Source organism: Dermacentor albipictus, chromosome 6, assembly GCF_038994185.2.
Source record: "Dermacentor albipictus isolate Rhodes 1998 colony chromosome 6, USDA_Dalb.pri_finalv2, whole genome shotgun sequence".
Lineage (NCBI taxonomy): Eukaryota > Metazoa > Arthropoda > Arachnida > Ixodida > Ixodidae > Dermacentor > Dermacentor albipictus.
Window position 1 is genome coordinate 55,298,744 of NC_091826.1, and position 18,866 is coordinate 55,317,609.

Consider the following 18,866-nt stretch of genomic DNA (forward strand, 5'->3'; position numbering starts at 1 on the left):
GCGTGTCGAGTGAGCTACTGCTTCGCACTTTGCGATAGGTTGAACGCGCTTTAAATGAAGGAGCTATGACCTGAAAGATGTGCGACGTAGTGGTAACGCTTTTGTCTCGCATTTAGGGCTAAGTCGCCAGTGAAGTCCCTTTATTTTGTCCACTTTTCATGTGCACGGCTCGCTCAGACTGACACACGCCATAATTCCATTCGGCTCTGCTCGCTTGGTCTTGAATTTACCAAAGTTTTACTGAGCGGGGGCCCCCTAACACTTGTGCTTGTGCTCTAGTCGGGAGTCTGAGTGAGTAGCCTACTGGGTGAGTGCGCGGACCCATGGAGACCTCTTCCTTTTCCCCGGAGCTCGGTTGGTAGTTCAGCGGGGTTTTAACTGATTTGATTTACTGATCCGCGAGGTTTAACGTGCCAATGCAACGCTGGTGTTCGCTGCAGTAGACGTCAGCGGAATAATATTGACCATCAGGACGTTTTTAACGTGCACCTAAATCTCCGTACACATGTGTTATTACATTTTACTTCCATCAAATGGCTGCCGGCCGGCAAATAATCGAATCCGTGAACCAGGAAGTAACTCCATCAATCACTGCGTCACCGCAGCGGCAAGCGGTGGCATGTGTACCAGAGGATCGAAGCATCTAAGAGAGTATGTTTAGTTGAGCGCCAACATTGTTAGCCCACTTGGATATTTAGCCTCGCTGTACTTGTTGTCGAGGCAGGATTGACCACATTGACGACGCTAGTTGTACTGCGCATATCGGCAGTGGTTTGTGGATGAAGATAAAGTGCGATTCTCCTGTAACCTTGTTGCACCTGCATCCTTTACATACTTTCGCGTTTCCTTCCCTTCATTTCAAGGGTTAACATTCCTTTTGTGTCTAAATGGCAACTTGAATAGGGTTACAAAGTAGAACCGATAACTCTCGGGAAGTTGTAACTCATGACGAAAGGTTTATTGCACGTGACATTTTTCAATGATCTGCACGACATCGGCCAAATGGAGCTCGCGCTTGTGGCAGAATACGACAACGTTGAATACTTGTCTCGTGTGCCGTTCTCTTAGCGTTTTGTAACTATCCGTCTGCTTCCTCGTGTAAAAATTAAATGAACATAAGGAGTCGTTTGTGCTATACTCGAATAACTCCAAAATATACGGCATGTTTCTCTTGGAGGTGTTTATTTCACCGTCGTTTTCACTCGTACAAAGACCGGTCTTCAATCAGGAAGGTTCGACTTGCTCCTAATTATTTTTGACCATTTTACACTAAATTTTTCGCAAGTTGTTTGAATCTAAGCTATAAATGCAACCGGTGTCACGGAAGAACTTATGTCCACCTTCTGCCGTCATTTTGTCCACTTACATGAAGCCGCTCCTTCGCGCATAAACTATTCGAGCAAACATTTCTTTTTATGTCGACCCAGATCATATAATTAAGTATATACAGCTAGTAAGAAATTATCGTGAAAGAAAGTGTATCAGTCAGCTCTTTATGAGCCTCGCGGAGTTGCGTAAGCCAATAACAGGCTGTCTCATTAACATGCAACTTTCATTGACGTGCCAAACGCGCAACCAATGTAATTTACGATGATTTAGCTAGGGATATCAAGCTGCGTCAACACCGACCTGTACGGTCTGGTCCACCCAAAAGGATCACGTGGTTATCCTTCAAAGAAATTTCCAAGCGAAAATTTTCACAAGCCTTATTCCTGCGTTTGTCTTTGTATGCCTTGCTGTGCCTGAGCGAAGCGTGATGCGATCGCAGATGCAAACCCGTGCAACGTGCGCAATTTACTTACAATGTACGGCGCAAACATATAAATAGTATGACATCTAGGAATGAAATTTTTACATCTCACAGGCGGGCTTGCCTTTGTATTGGCACTCGTCATGCCACCACACACTCTGTTCGTTTTCGGTGACGTATTCTGAACGCGCCCGCAGCGGTAAAGTTCAGCCCATAGTGGCCTATTAGCTGAAAAGGTCCTAGGAGAATGAGTAAACTGCTAGAAATGCATTGAGAGTTGGTCTGTAATATTGCGTGATCGCTGTTTTTCAAGATGGGCTGGAAATATTTTGAACTAAAAGACTTTTGCTGCATGCGGACGGTTTCAAAGGGGGCACTTCAGCAATTGCAGGATATCGGACAAGTAAGACGCGCTCGTCAGGCACTGGCAAATTTTCCTTGAGTGTCTGTCACCGCTCTGTTCGAGAGCAAGTCGTCATTCGCAACAGCTATTTGGCTCCAATTGCACTCACAGTTCACCGAAGGTGAGTCGAGAGACCCGAATAGCGTTGGTATGAATAAGCATACCCCCAAATTTCAGTTGCGCCACACGATTACTTCAAGTTAGCCGACCCTACTATAGGTATTGCCATGCATTTTCTATGGAGCTGTATCCTTATAGGTAACCATAACCATGAGAAATGTGGTCATACAAGTATTCTCTCTGATCAAATTTCTTGTACAGCGATGATGATGATGATAGCAACTTTATTGTACCGCCGGATAAGGAGGTCCCTACTCCCCGTCCCCGGCACACAGGCCTTGGGGACGGGGGCCGGAACCTCCGCGATTAGAAGCAAGCAAAGAGGTCTTGACTCTTCGCGGCTTCTTCCGCCAGGCGGATGGCGTGTTGCTGTGGAGTAGGGTCCTCGCTCCGCAGCAGGGCTTCCCAGGCCTCTCTACAATTTATGTTTGCTTTAGCCCCTGGTGAGCTAGCGCATTCGTCGTCGTCCTCTCCTTCCACAGTGGCTTCGTTGCCGCTCATTGGTTAAGGGGGTATGACCGATTCATTGGCAAGAGAAAACTATATTCATCATCAGCAGCAACACTGTCATAAACTGTCCTCCTTAGCAATGGCTCGGGCATCGTCGTCTTCTTCCGCACCTGGATCGTTCGAGCCCCCTTCGGCTCAATCACTCGAACGAGCTTGTGCCTAAATGGTCGCGCGTTCGGCGTCGTCTTTCCCAGCTGGCTCCGCCGCCGCACATCATTTAAGCTTGGAATTTCCCTTCTCTCATAGCAACAGGGTGGCCGCGTTGAACTTAATTTTATGCGAAGCGTACTAGCCGCACAACCACGCTCTTCCTTGCTGCGCCGCGCGCGGCCGCGTAGCTACCATATGACGTCATAACAGCTGCAAAAGCGGAGCCGCAACTCGTGCGCTCGCTTGCGGCCGCGTAGTTACATAGCCGGGTCTCAGCTCGTGCGCTCGCCTGCATGAGTTGTTTCTTCGTCTAGCCGAACCAAATATAGCCAAGCAACAGCAGTTCACCAGGCTAAACAGTGGTTCAACAATTAAAATAAAGGCTAGTATGCTTCGCATCCTGGGCTTAACCATAGCTAAGCCACAGCCATTTTTTTTTTTATTTACGGGGCTATGAACCATTCCTTAAGAGGGTATGACTTATTCATTGTCTTACGTGACGGACGCATTTGTCAACACAGAGAGAGAAAACATCTTTCATGAGCCTAAAGGTGGCGTGATTTACAGGAATGGTTCCCTCTTCACGGGAAACCACGTGTTGGTTTGGCTGCGACCGCCCTCTCACCCAGCATTATCTAGTCCGAGAGGCGGGAGCTGGACAGCAGCGTCTCCCATTGCTCTTGGGGGTAGGGAGTAGGGGTAGGCGAGGCAGGAGTGCATTTTGTTTGCATTCTGTGACAAAGTGCAGGACGGTTCCTAGCTGTACGCAGTATATAAATTGTTCGTCATATGAGTCAACGTGTTGGTTTGCATCAATCTGAGTGTTGTCTCTGGCATCTTCATGAGCTTTGGATGCTGTGTTGGGAATGTTCTGCGGTTGAGTACATAGTGCTGAGTGATTTCTTGGTATGTTGTCAGTCTAGCGAGCTCTTCTGTGTCCGGCGGGGTCTGGTCGACAAGTTCTCGGGAATTGAAGTGTGCGAGCTTGTTGTCCTTCCAGGGAGACGTGAGCAGGTGTCCACACTATCATAACATTTCTTTCTGGCAGCTTCGCTGTTAGTATGCGTTGAGTTGTTGGTGCACCACCCCGACGTAAAGCTCCTGCTCACGTCTTGAGAATCAGTTATGATGACTGTTGCCGTAGCCTGCGTGAGGGCTAATGCCACGGCCAGTTCCTCTGCTTCCTGTGTTGCTGCATCTGGTATGGCGGCGCCGACGAGGAAAACCGTCTTTGTCGTCACCACGACGGCTTTGGTTCTGACCCGGTATGCTCCCATTTCGCATCTATGTATACCACCTGTTGGAGGGACCCGCAAGTTCTCCTCAGGGTCTGAGCTCTTTCTTCGCGCCACCCTTGGTGGTGGGCCGAGTGTATATATTTTGGTAAGGGATGGGTCATGGCGTGACGTTGCCAGTCTTGTGGAAGTTGTCTGTATTGTTTAACATCTGTAGGGGAGTTCCACTTGATTGGTTTAAGATCATTCTGTTCTCTTTGTGTCATAGCCTGGCGCAATATTGGACTGGAGAGGGGGCCCTCTATTAGGTGATACGAGAACGGGTGTGCGTACCTGTTGTCATGGTGACCACCAATCACGACAATAAATATGTTCGTGCCTTTCTTCAAATCTATATGTCGCCTCTGTGTGGTATGCTAAAAAGCTTCGCTTGTCAACCACCTTCACAGAGTGGAATGGCTATTGATTTTTTTGACATTATTCATCATCACTTAAGAACAATATTGTACCGCTCAAATGTCTTAACTTCGCAAACTACGCATTTCATCTGCAGATACAAGGTGGTACTCTTTCCGCGTTATGGACAGAGTTTGATCGTCTAATCACCAAAGAATGCTTACGCATTCATATATAAATTCAGGGGTCTGATGTGCCAGAACCGCGATACATGTATGAGGCGCGCCGTAGTAGGGGACTCCGGAATAATTTCCAACGCCTGGGTTTCTTTTAAGGTGCATCCAGTGAATGTTACACGAGCCTTTTTGTATATGGCCTCGATTGAAACTTGGCCACCACCATCCGGCAATATATAATATTCAAACAAAGATAATTTGAAGTTATCGTGACCTTCATAAAAAAAAACGCATATCATTCGTTAGCTAGGCCTCCGCTGATAAATAGTTATTTCCGAGGCCTCTGTGCCTAAATATTAGTAACGAGTCGCGACATGCTTACTTTTTGTTCCCTTTAACAATTCAGGATAATGTAGACGTAGCCAGGAACAAAGGGCGAGTGCGTATAGTGAGCTGTATACGTAAGATGTGCAGCGCAGGAAGAAGGTTGGAAAACCAAGCTTTAAGGCAAAGCCTTGTGAACGTATCTACGATGTCGTCCACATAAAACACAACGAAAAAAAAAACTTGAAGGACGCCTAAGCTTCGCCTTTAAGAGTGGAACGCGATAACATTAAAAGATACCTGACTGCTTCTCACGTTTACCGGCAACTGCAGCTTATGTAGTCGCGAGGTTTACACGGAAACGCCAAAGGAGAACGCTATGCACGAAGGCGAGCTTTCTGGTGGAAACGCGGCCCCTTGCGAAGGCCGATCGCGAAGGTAGCGCACAGCCGCACACAAAAACAAAGGAAAAAGAAAGTCACGTTGTTTTGAGGTTCGTGTTATTGCCTTGCACTTTTAATATTTATTTCTGAGAAAATTTAACATATATGTCATGCGCAGTGGGAGTTTTGTTTCATGTGTGTGGTCTATCATTCTGAAAATTCTGAGGAATAATTTTGTCAAGAATGTAAGACAAGGTATGAGCAAGTTTAGAGATGGAAGAATATAACTATATAACCCACAGATATAATAAATAATTATATAATATAATAATAATAGATAATAATAAATTAATAATAGTAAATAATGACATAATAATAAATATATATAAGGATAATAATAATACATCATATAACCCTTGTTGCATGTCATGCAACAAGGCGTGTCTTATACATAAACCTAAATAAATGCGGAAGTTTTCGCTCACGCACAACTGAGCCGACACCGACACCAGATTTCCTGCAACACCGTGCCCTTAACGTTCTCGCTCTGACACAGGTGATAAAACCGGGGCAGTGATAGCCAGCCACATAACCCATTTATTCAGTATTTGAGAAAATGCGTAAGAAATATCTTAAACATAGGACAGTTGCTCGATTTGTATAGATCATATGAACATATTACATGAGCAAATAAATATGCATGTTATTATAAAAATTATAGTAATTTTTTTTTGACAAAAAGAGCCAGGCGATTGACCGTAATTGCAGAAATGAACTCTGACTTCCGAAGAGTTTACTGATTCGCTCACTTTTATATATTTATGAATACTTTCATACCGTATTAAGTTTTAAGCCTCAGTGGTAATGGCGACTCCCCGTAAATCGCCTAAAGGGACACTAAAGCCAAATATTAAGTCAAGCTAAAGTGATATATTAGTGCTAGAGAGACTCTGAGGCGTCAATATTATCGCGAATAGAGCTTGAAAAATCGAGAATTCGAGGTAAATGCAGGACATGATTAATGACTTCCCCCGGGACATTCAAGTACTTGTCCGGGGACGAAAGCACTCCTCAGTCAAATTCTGCCACGAGTACTCAACCACTCGTTGCAAAAACATCGTTGTATTGTATTATAAGACAAAATAGAATGGTATTTCTCCATCTAGTTCTATTATTACTCACCACAAACAACGCGGATGGTCGAAAGATTTCGTTTTCGCTCGAATCTGCGCCGGCCACGCTTTCGCGTTTCAGTAGTTTCGTTTTCGCGTAGTGGGTTCTGCGCTGTCTTTGTTGACTCGCTAAACTCGGGCAAACTGCAAGTAGCAGAGAATTCAACTACCATGTGATGTAGCTGCATGCCCGTACGGTCTACGCCACTTGACCAAAAAAGCAGCTGCAGCGGCGAATCCACCGCGCTGTCTTGGCTCGAACCGCCGTTTGTCGGGCGCCGTTGTACTCACCGACAGCAGTAGAAGGCGGTGATGGCGTATCAAACATCACCACTCACCAGGTTTAGCGGCGGGAAATTTGAATTTCTTGAAAGCTATTCGGATACTTGAGATGCAATGTTCTGGTAAACTAAATCTTTCCTGGGCGCGAAAGAAACGTTGCGTGGTTTCTCGAATGGTATATAAACAGTCCACGTCGACTTAGTATTTGCTTTATGTGTCCCTTTAATGATTCCATTTCCTTTACATTTAGGACATTTCAAACGCAGTTTAGGAAACCTCAAGTATAATGAATACATTATCTTTGATAACTCAAATGACCAGACGGATCAGATGGTTCTTGGGACGCTGAAGCCCCTAATGAAATATGGGAGTAATTTGTGCCAACATGGTCTTTACGCATGAGTACATACCTGAGCTTGCGTTTTAATTGTGCTTTGTCCTAAATACCGAGATTCTCAACACGGTTAGTTGCATTAATTGCACGTAAATATAAATGTATACATAAATTGACATGACTATTCGCTATTTCGAGCTTCAAGCACGCACTCTGTTCAGACGATCAAGATGGCTTGGAACTTGTGTCGGCGGCACGGTCACTGTGGTCTTGGCTGTGCTGGAAGGTTTTCCTGCAAATGAGGGGTAGAAAATGCAAAAAAAACGCAAATTATTTCTGCATGCATGTTGTCCACAAGGCCGTGTGGCGTAAATTCAGGACAAATAAAGCATACTGCTCCACCAACAATTGCGAAGGCGAAATATTTCGCCCCAACTTAGGAACGCTCACAGCTGTCGTGCTTTCAGAAGACTCATCCTTCACCCATTTACATATGCGCCGTACAATGCTATTTCATCACAACGACAGTAGTTCTTTCGCGTCGCAAGTCACAGAAACGACAACCTGAAGCCTAGCGCATTACTTTTTTTTTTCCGTGAGAGGCCGTTCTGTCTAAACAGGACAGAAAACATAGATGTTGCAGGAATGTATCAGGCTTACTTCAGAAGTTCGTCGCCGTATTTTGGGCTCAATCGCGTGTTGTGAGTAGGTAACGCAAACATCATTTTTAGACCGAAGCTCTCTATGGCTATGGTTCCGTGAAATTTTCAGGTGTGCGAGGAAATGTGCGTAATCAGCGATGGATCGTTTTGTTTGGTTTGGTTTGGAGCCTGTACATATAGCACAACCCACTACGGGGGATTGGCCATGAATCGGGCGGCAGTGCTACTGCTCACGCGTTCGTCCTCGTCGTCTTCCACCGATGGCTCGTTGGCGTCCCTCGGCGTAACCGCGCGAACGCGCTTGTGTCACGACTCACGCGTTCGTCGTCGTCTTCTTCCACAGCTATACTCGCGGACAACTTTCTGTGTGGACAACTTTCTGGGGCGTGGCTGCTGCACATGTGTTACCGCGCCAAGTAGTCCGCCAGCGTTTGACAATGCTTTCCGTTGCTCGGAACAGACGCTGATGTTTCGACGCAGCTTTGCGTGCGACGGTTTTGCGTGTGCCCAGACGCGGAAGGGAAAAAAACTGTTGCGAATAAGGTGTTCCTGTTTTCTCTTCCCAGCTTAACCTAACGTGCATGAGAACACGGGGCTCTTTTCAGAAGCGCTCTCACGTGTGCGCGCTTCGCCAATGTCGCTTTGCCTTCATTGCCACATAAAGTTGTCGCGGGTAGAGCTCCGGTGGCGCTCATCATGCCAGCGTTCCCACACTGCCCCTCCCTCTGCGAAGGCGATGACGTCACTGGTCCACTGCCAGTCGGTGCGGTTATTTCAGTCTCATATTCTTTGTCTCAATATATCGCGAAAGGAAAATACGAATGTGTACAACGAATGTATACGACGAATGAAGCGAATGTACAGGGTGTCCCGGCTAACTTTAGCCAGAGAGGAAGAGGGAACTAAACCTTTATTTTCCGAAATGGCAAACCGAGTCAGAACCCGGTTCACCCTAGGTGGGAGGATTCCTTATTCGAAGAACCCTCTGGCTTGGGCTGCCTCCTTGGCCCGGGCGACGAGACTGCGTTACTCGTCCAGGTCATCGGAGGAAAGCTTGGCCTCCCATGTTCCAGCTTATGGATCTGAGGTGTGTTGGGGCGCTCTTTTATTGCTTCCATGTGGCGGCTTTTTTTGGAGTCGTCTTGTGGAGCTTGTGAGGTAGGGACTTTAGCCAGAGTTTGAAAATATGCAAATGCCACGCAGCTGAAAAGAAGAAAGGTAATGTTTTTGCCGGCGACTAGAGATATTCGAACTACTCTTTTTCATTGCCCTTAATTAGATAATTAGTGAACTAATTATTCAAGTTCTCAAATATTATAACTAGATGAAAAGCGTCAATGAGAAAATTGTAGGGCGACATGGAAAACTCCCGATAAAGCTTTCTGTTGCTCAATACGGGCTACATAAAAGTTATTTTACGGGCGTGAAAGAAGCCCGCGAATACACGCAAAGTGCCTCGAGCGGCCAGTAACGCGACGATTTTGCGTGCATTTGCGGGCTTCTTTCACGCTTGGAAAAACATCATGTAGCAGATATTGAGAAAAAGAAGGCTTTATCGGGAGTTTTTCATGCCGCTCTACAGTTCCCTCATTGACACTTTTCATCTAATTATAATATTTTAGATCTTGAATAATTAATTAGGATAATTGTCTAACTAGGCGGAATGAAAAAAAAAATTGTTTGAGCATCTCCAAGCGATGGCTAACAACATTATATTTGCTATGAAAAGCGATGCGGCATTTGCACATTTTTAAATTCTGGCTCGTTAGCTGGCACATTCTTTACAAACATAAAAGCGTATGCGTACTTTTCGTCGCATACGCTTTTACGTCCGTACCTTTGTTCAAAATTCTTTGTCACCTATTTGTCGTGTGCTACAGAGCTTCGTTGGTCATCACCTTCACAGAGTGGAATGGTTCATGATTTTTTTCGTTCATTTTTTCTGCCATCTCTCATTTCTGTCAAGTCGAGATAGCTGCCGTTGAAACGGCCGGCGATATTTAGGCATCTGTAAATTGTAACAGAATGTAAAATCTCCGAATCGAACGAACTTAAAATTTTTTCTGTTTCATTTTGTCATTCGTGAGGCGAGGGGTAAACAGGGAAGCATCCTTTTAGACTATAGGTAAGAATTCAATCCGATATAATGAAGACCTGAAACTTTAGTGGGCAAATGAAGGCAAGAAAAAACAAACAGAAAGGTCGTATGAATTAGTCTTACAGCCATACTTGGGTTTCTAGAGGCCCCCAAGGGTTGCTGAAGGATTTGAGTTTCTTTTCAAAACACGTCATTGTTTCGTTGGAAAGTGCGAAGACGACTTCGTGCCGTCTGCTACGACAATATGAACTTTACGCGCAGATTACAACAAAATTTTACAGGGACTTCAAATCAAGCAGGGAGAGTAGCGCCGAGGTCATGCCTTTCATTTTCAAAGGATGCGCAGAAGCTCAGTAGATACTCTATAGTCTCCTCGACACCGCAGTCAATACACTCGGCGCTATCAGCCATTTCAGTCAAACACGTCAAGCATGGCATTGGTGAACGCGATGCCCAAGCATAAGCGGCACAGCGTTGTTTCCTCTCTTCGCGAAAGCCCTGGTAACAGCCGCAGTTGCTAAGATGAGTCGAGGGAATACAATCGACCTTGAATGAATTCAGGTGTGTGCGACTTCTCCAATGTCATACGGTGCGCCAGCTTCCTTAAGTACATGGACTGGTTCAGTCCGCGATAAAGGTACAGAAACAAGGGTTGCTCCTTCGTGTGCCTTCCTTGCAGCTTCGTTCGCGAAGTCTTTGCCAGAGATAGCTAGTGAGAACATAGTGTCAATGAACTTGTATCAGTGAGCTCTTCTAAGAGCCCCGGGAAGTTGTGTAAGCCAATAACACACGGTCTCATTAACACGTAGCATTAATTGAAGTGCCAAACGCGCAACCAATGTAATTTACGATGATTTAGCTAGGGATATCAAGCTGCGTCAACGCCGACTACTACGGTCTGTTTCGGCCAAAAGGATCACGTGGTTATTCTTCAAAAAAAAATTGCAAGAGGACACTTTGACAATCCCTATTTCGGCGTCTGTTTTTGTATGCCTTGCTCTGCCTGAGCGAAGCGTGATGGGATCGCAGATGCGAACCCGTGTAACGTGCGCAACTGGCGTACAATGTACCGAGGAAACGTATTAATAGTACGCCACCTAGGGACGAAATTTTTACATCTCACTAGCAGGTTTGTATTTTTATTGGTACTCGGCGTGCCACCGCACGCTTTGTTGGTTTTCGATGACGTATTCTGAACGCGCGCGCAGCGGTAAAGTTCAGCCTATAGCGGCGTTATCGCTGAAAGGGTTTCAGGAGAATGCGTAAACTGCTAGAAATACATTGAGGTTTCGCCTATAATATTGCGCGCTTGTTTTGTTTTTAAAGACGTGCTGGAAATGTGTTGAACTAAAGGAGTTTTGCTGCTTGCGGACTGTTTTAAAAGGGACACTTCTGTATTTCCGGGATGTCGGACAAAAAGACGCGCTAGTCAGGAAACTCGCAAATTTTCCTTGAGTGACTGTCATTGCTCTGTTCGACAAGAAGAAGTCATTCGCAACATCCTTTCGGCTCCGACACCGTGGTATGAAGGAGGCTGATATCTGCCATCTGACGCAGGCTTTCCTCATCAGTCGAATCGTGTATTCCTTCCCTTACTACCACCTACGCCTTTCGGACAAGGAAAAGGTTAACAGCGTCATTCGCACAGGTTATCAAGCTGTCCTTGGTCTCCTGAGGTATGCGAACACTGAAAGATTACTTGAGCTAGGTATATACAATGCCCTAGACGAACTCGTGGAGGCCCATAAACCAGCCCAACGTGAACGACTCTCCAGCACCGCAACTGGCAGGTTCATTCTAAGTAAACTCGGGCTGAACCCCGTTAAGGATTCAGCAGGAAGAACAGCATTACTCGGCGCTGTCAAACGCCGTTTGGTTATAAACCGTTACCCAAGGACATGCTCCCTAGGAGACACGACAACAGGCGGTCTGCCAGAGCCAAGGCCTTTAAGAAAGGTACAAAAGCACCCAACACACCGCTTCTGTCGATGCAGCAAAGAAAAATCACCAAACTTACGTAGTGAGCGTCGTGACCGGAGAGGGAAGTATCCGCAATGCCACGACCATAAAAACAGCGTTCCACTGTGGAAGCGGAAGAGGCTGCCATTGCTTTGGCCATCATAAATCCCACCGTGCAAACTCTCATAACCGACTCAAAAAGGGCAATAGTCAACTTTTCGAGAGGCAGCATAATCGACTGTGCAGCGCGAGTCTTACGGGACTTTACAAATGAAAATGCTGCTGAACTCGTATGGGTCCCTGCCCATTCGGGGAAACAAGGGAATGAGGTGATGCACTGGGTAGTCCGAGGTCTAATCAACCGGGAGGTGCGCCCCTCAGACTCGTATCCCATGGATGAGGCACCGCCGACATACCACGAGATAACCAGCTACTACAAGCAAAAATGGCGAATCTACCCGCCTCCAAACGCAAGCCTCACGCGAGCGCTCGCCTCAATCCTGCGTCGAAACCAAACTAAGTCGTTCCCCAGCCCACATTGGCTGGCCATAATTACCAACGGGCAATGGAACCCAATATGTCAAAACTGCACAAATCAAACATTGGCTACCCAAAATCACATTTTTGGGGGGCGCGAGTGCTTACCCCCTCCCAGGTGGCTCCTGCCAGCTCCCTCAGAACAGACGTGGGAGGAGCTGCTTAGAACGCCGGATGAAAAACTACAAAGAGCCCTCGTTGACTGGGCCGAAACGGTCGTTCCTCGAGAAGGGCCATCCTAGGACTCGGCGCTGCCAGGTAACTGAGCAGAATCTCAATAAAGTTGTTACCACCACCATTGGCAAAAGGAAACTATCGTCATCATCAGCAGCAGCATCTTCATAATCTGTCGTCCTCGGCTATGGCTCGAGCATCGTCGTCTTCTTCCGCAGCCGGCTCTTATGACTCAGTCATTCGGCTCAATCGGTCGAACAAGCTTGTCTTGTCTTGTCTTGTGTCCCACACAGTGGCGCGCACCCACTATGGGGGATTGGCCAAGAAGCAGGCGGTTTTCCTTATGGTTATGAGTAGAGAGAAACTAAATTTTTATAGTGGAGCGTGGGACGATAGTACTGTAATTTAGAAGGGTAATAAATATAGTTAGGAATTCTGATAAAATAAGTAAACGTAAAGAAACAACCTTGTGCCTATATGCTCGTGCGTTGGTCGTCATCTTCCGCAGCTGGCTCCGCCGCTCGACCGACCAAGAGAATAAATGAGTTCGTACCTTTGTTCGAAATTCTTTGTCACCTCTTTGTCGTATGCTACACAACTTCATTGGTCATCATCTTTACAGAGTGGAATGGCTCATGGTTCTTTTTCGTTCATTTTGTCTCCCACATCTAATTTCTGTTGAGTCGAGATAGCTGTCGTTGAAACTGCGGGCGATATTTAGGCGTTGGTAAATTGTAACACAATGTAAAATCTCCAAATCCGCACTTAAAATTGTTTATTTTACATTTTGTCATTCGCGAGGGGACGCGTAGACAGTGAAGCATTCTTTTAGACTATAGGCAAGAATTCCATCCGATATAATATTGCTCTGAAACATTAGTCGGCAAATTAAGAAAAAAACAAAACAGAATGACCGCTTGAATTAGTATTACAGCCATATTTGTGGGGTTTCTAGCGGTTTCCAAGCGTTGCTGCAGGTTTCTCTTCAAAACATGTCATTGTTTCGTTGGAAAGCGCGAAGACGACGTTGGTGCCGTGTGCTCCGACAGTACGAATTTTATACGCAGATTAGAACAAAAATTTAACAGGACTTCAAAGCAAGCACGGAGAGCTACGCAGAGATCATATCTTTCATTTTCAATGGATGGACAGAAGCACAGTAGATACTCTATAATCTCCTCGACACCGCAGGCAATGCACTCGGCGCTATCAGCCATTTCAGTCAAACACGTCAAGCATCGCATTGGCGAATGCGATGCCCAAGCGTAAACGGCACTACGTTATTTCCTCATTTCGCGACAACCCAGGTAACAGCCGTAGTTGCATAGACGAGTCGAGGGAATGCAATCGATCTTGCGTGAAATCAGGTGTGTGCCACTTCTCGAATGTCAAAAGGTCGGGATGTCAATGTCGGGATGACTTGCTTCAGTGCATTGCGTCATTCCGCGATGAAGGTACAGAAACAAGGGTTGCTCCTTCGTATGCTTTCCCAGCAGCTTCGTAGGCGAAGTATTTGCCGGAGATAGCTAGTAAGAACTTACCGTGAAAGAAATTCTCTGAATGAGCTCTTTTTAGAGCCTCGGGAAGTTGTATAAGCCAATAACACGCTGTCTCATTAACACGTAACATTCATTGACGTGCCAAACAGGCAACCAATGTAATTTACGATGGTTTACCTAGGAATATCAAGCTGCGTCAACGACAACTTGTACAGTATGGTTGAGCCAAAAGGATCACGTGGTTATCCTTCAAAAAAAATTGCAAGAGGACATTTTGACAAGCCGTATTTTTGCGTCTGTCTTTGTATGCGCTGCTGTGCCACAGCGAAGCGTGATGCGATCGTGATGCGAACCCGTGCAACGTGCGCAACATACGTGCGAAGCACCGAGCAACCGTATAAATAGTACGGCACCTAGGAATGGGATGTTTACATCTCACAGGCAGGCTTGCATTTGCATCGGCACTCGGCATGCCACCGCAGGTTCGGTTCGTTTTCGATGACGTATTCTGAACGCGCCCGGAACGGCACGGTTCAGCCTATAGCGGCGTGATCGCTGAAATTGTTCCAGGAGAATGAGTTAACTGCTAGAAATGCATTGAGATTTCACGTGTAATATTGCGTGCTCGCTTTCTTTGAAAACGTGGTAGAAATATGCTGAAATAAAAGACTTTTGCTGCTTGCGGACTGTTTCAAAGGGGTCACTTCTGCCATTCGGGGACGTCGGACAAAAAAGACACGCTAGTCAGAGAGTCGCAAACCTTCCTTGAGTGACTGTCATCACTCTGTTCGACAACAAGTAAGCATTCTGAACAGCTATTTGGCTCCCATTGCGCAGCAGTCCTCAGTGTGGTCAAGGAACTCGAATAGCAAACATCAGTACTATAGGTTTTGCCGTGCATGTTCTACGGAGCGTTATATATCCTTATCCGTATGAATAACTCTGAGAAATCCGTCATAAGAAGGCAACAAACACTGACACCAAGGACAACATAGGGGAAATTACTTGTGCTTAATAAATGAAATAAAGAAACGATAAACTAATGGAAATTAAAGTAGATGAAAAAACAACTTGCCCCAGGTGGGAACCGAATCAACAACTTTCGCATTTCGCGTGCGATGCTCTACCATTTTAGCTACCGCGGCGCCGTTTGCCCATCCACTTTCCTGGGTATTTATGTGTCCTAGTAGATCCCTGGGAGTGTTAGCCAGCGCCACCACTCAGAGACCTGGGCGGCGGACGTGGAACGTCCTTCTTGCCGCAGCCGTCACGAGAACGTGATCTATTTTGGGGGAAGGCAACTGGTCAATAAACCCACATATGCTACCTGAAGGCATCAGTGTTGCCGGATTCGAGACCTTCGTTTTGTATTCAACGAGAAGAAGGAGGTTAATCGTGGGGCCCGATCTTCATTAGTCATATCGTGAGAAGCCAACTAACACTGACACCAAGGACAACATAGGGGAAAAAACTTGTGCTTAATAAATGAAATAAAGAAAGGATAACTTAATGGAAATTAAAGTGGATGAAAAGATGACTTGCCTCAGGTAAGAACCTGCGTTGTCCCCTTCGTCGTCGTCTCCTTCCACAGTGGCTCCGTTGCCGCTCATTACTTAAGGGGGTATGAGCCATTCATTGGCAAGAGGAAACTATCATCATAATCAGCAGCAGCATCCTCATAAACTGTCATGCTCGAGCATCGTCGTCTTCTTCCGCAGCCGGCTCGTCTGCGCCCCCTTCGGCTCAGCCGCTTGAACAAGTTTGTGCCTATATACTCGCGCGTTCTTCGTCTTCCACAGCTGGCTACGCCGCCGCCCATCATTTAGGCTTCGAATTTCTCTTCTGGCGTATCCATAGGAAGGCCACGTCGGTTTTGTTTTCTTTGTTTACCGTGGTATGAACCATTCCTTAAGAGGGTTTGACTTATTCATTGTCTTACGTGACGACACCTGGCACGCAGTCTCACACTGACCAAGTGGAACTCGCCAAACTTGCGACTTACACGACTGCATCGACTAAATCCCTCCCTGCAACTCCTACCTCCACTCGGACTTCCTCGACGTGAAGCTACGCTTCTCTGTCGCCTTTGGTTAGGAGTGGCCTTCACAAAGGCATACTCTACATTAATTGGAGTGACTGACAGCGCCGCATGCGTGGTCTGTGGCACCGAAGAAAACATCGACCACCTGCTGTGCCACTGTCCACGATACACTCCTGAGAGACAAGAACTTGTCAAAGCTTTTCAAAAACTGGACAATCGGCCGCCTTCTGTGCAGGTGCTGTTACAACACCGCTCCCATCGCCCGTCGGCGCATAAAGCGGTGAAGGCACTTTTGTGCTACTTAAGGACGACGGGCTTGTGCGACCATCTGTGACTATTAATGCAATTTCTGTAAGGCCACACACGTCAGCGAACTCACCGCAATTTTCTTCTTTCCTTCCCTCCTCTCTTTCCCTGTTATCTTTGTTTTCCCCTTTCCCATTCCCCCGGTGTAGGGTAGCAAACCGGACGTTATTCTGGTTAACCTCCCTGCCTTCTCCTTATCTCTTTCGCTCCTTCCTACGTGACGACGCTTTTGTTAACAGAGAGAGAGAAAACATCTTTAATAAGCCTAAAGGTGGCATGATTTACAGGAATGGTTCCCTCTTCACGGGAATGCATGCTTTGTATTGGCCGCGACCAACCTCTCACAAAGCATGATCTGGTCCGAGAGGTGAGAGCTGGACAGCAGCGTCTCCCACTGCTCTTGGGGGCAGGGGGTAGATGAGGCAAGACTGCATTTCGTTTACATTCTATGACAATGGGCAGGAGGGTTCCTAGCAGTTCGCAGTATTTACATTGTTCGTCATATGAGTCAACGTGTTGGTTTGTATCAATCTGAGGGCGGTCTCTTGCGTCGTCATGAGCTGTGGATGCTGTGGTGGGAGTGTTCTGCGGTTGAGTCTGTAGTGTTGAGTAATTTCTCGGTATGTCGTCAGTCTAGTGAGCTCCTCTGTGTCCTCCGGGGCCTGGTCGATAATTTTTCGGGCCTTGAAGTGGGCGAGCTTGTTGCCCTTCCAGGGAGGCGTGAGCGGGCGCCCACAATATATTAACGTTTCTTTCTGGCAGCTTGGGTGTTAGTATGCGTTGAGTCGTTGGTGCCCCTGCCCGACGTAAAGCTCCTGCACACGTCTTGAGAGTCAGTTATGACTGTTGCCGTAGCCTGTGTTAGGGCTAATTCCAAGGTCAGTTTCTCTGCTTCATGTGTTGTTGCATCTGGTATGTTGGACGCTGACGAGGAGATCCGTCTTTGTCGTCACCACGAGGGCTTTGGCTCTTCTGCCACAGTATGCTCCCATTTTGCATCTGCGTATACCACATCATGAAGAGACTCCCGTGTGCTGCTCAGGCCCTTAGGTCTTTCATCGAACCGCCCTTGGTGGCACGCCGGGAGCATATATTTTGGTAAGGGATGGGTCATGACGTGACGTCGCCAGCCTTCTTGAAGTTGTCTGGATCGTTTAATATCTGTAGGGGAGTTCCACTACAGTCGTTTAAGAACTTTCTGTTCTGTTTGGGTCATAGGCGGAAGCATTATCTGATTGAAGAGGAGACCCTCTGTTAGGCGATACGACAATGTGGTTGCATATCTATCGACACGGTGACCACCGATGAGGACGATAAATATGTTCGTACCTTTGTTAAAATCTATATGTCGCCTCTGTGTCATGAGCTAAAGAGCTTCGCTGGTCATCCACCTTCAAAGAGTGCAGTGGCTTCTGATTTTTTTGTTGAAATCATTCATCATCACTTAAGTACGCTATTGCACCACCAAATTGTCTTAACTTCGCAAACTACGCATTTCTTCTGCAGATACAAGGCGGTACTCTTTTCGCGTGACGGACAGAGTTTGTTGGGGCACCCTCCAAAGAATGCTTACGCATTCATATATGAATTGAGGGGCTTGACGTGTCAGAACTTCGATACGCTTATGAGGCGTGCCGGAGCAAGGGGACTCCGGAATAATTTCCAACACCAGGTTTTCTCTTAAGGTGCATCCAATGCATGCTATGCGAGCCTTCTTGTATTTCGCCCCCATTGAAACGTGGCCACCACCATCCGGCAATAAATAATATTCAAACAAGCATAACTTAAACTATTTAAGAACTTTATTAGAAGAAGCGCATGATATTATTATTCGTTAGGTGGGCCTCCACTGATAAATAGTTATTGCCGAGGCCTCTGTGCCTAAATATTTCTAACGAGTCACGACATGCTTAACTTATGTTCCTTTTAACAAATACGGATACTGTACACGTATCCGTGTACAAAAGGCGAGTGGATAGAATGAGCTATATACATAAGGTGTGCACAGCAGGATGAAGGTTGGACAACGATGCTTTAAGACAAAACCTTGTGAACGTATCTACGCTCTCGTCCACATAAAACACTAAGAAGAAAATAACTTGGAGGACGCATAAGCTTCGCTTTTAAGAGTGGAACGCGATAGCATAAAAAGATCCCTGACTGCTTCTCACGTTTCCCGGCAACTGCAGCTTATGTGGTCTCGATGTTTACACGGAAATGCCAAAGCAGAACGCTATGCACGAAGGCGAGCTCTCTGGTAGAAACGCGGCCTCTCTCGAGGGCCGATCTCGAAGGTTTTGCACAGCCGTACAAAAAAGGAAATGAAGAAAAAGAAAGTCGCTTTGTTTTCAGGTT

At 46.4% G+C, this 18,866-nt stretch overlaps 2 long non-coding RNA genes across 2 annotated transcripts in view; one reads left to right on the forward strand and one right to left on the reverse strand.

The window, feature by feature from the left end:
* LOC135907822 (uncharacterized) overlaps positions 1 to 15,802 on the reverse strand; it is a 30,696-nt gene extending 14,894 nt beyond the window's left edge. Inside the window, exons 1-2 of the long non-coding RNA XR_010566127.1 lie at positions 15,707 to 15,802; positions 7,448 to 7,527 (exon numbers count right to left, since the gene is read on the reverse strand). This is a non-coding gene — a long non-coding RNA (uncharacterized lncRNA). The remainder of the gene's footprint in view (positions 1 to 7,447; positions 7,528 to 15,706) is intronic.
* LOC135907807 (uncharacterized) overlaps positions 1 to 18,866 on the forward strand; it is a 265,994-nt gene that overhangs the window by 238,128 nt on the left and 9,000 nt on the right. The window lies entirely within an intron of this gene.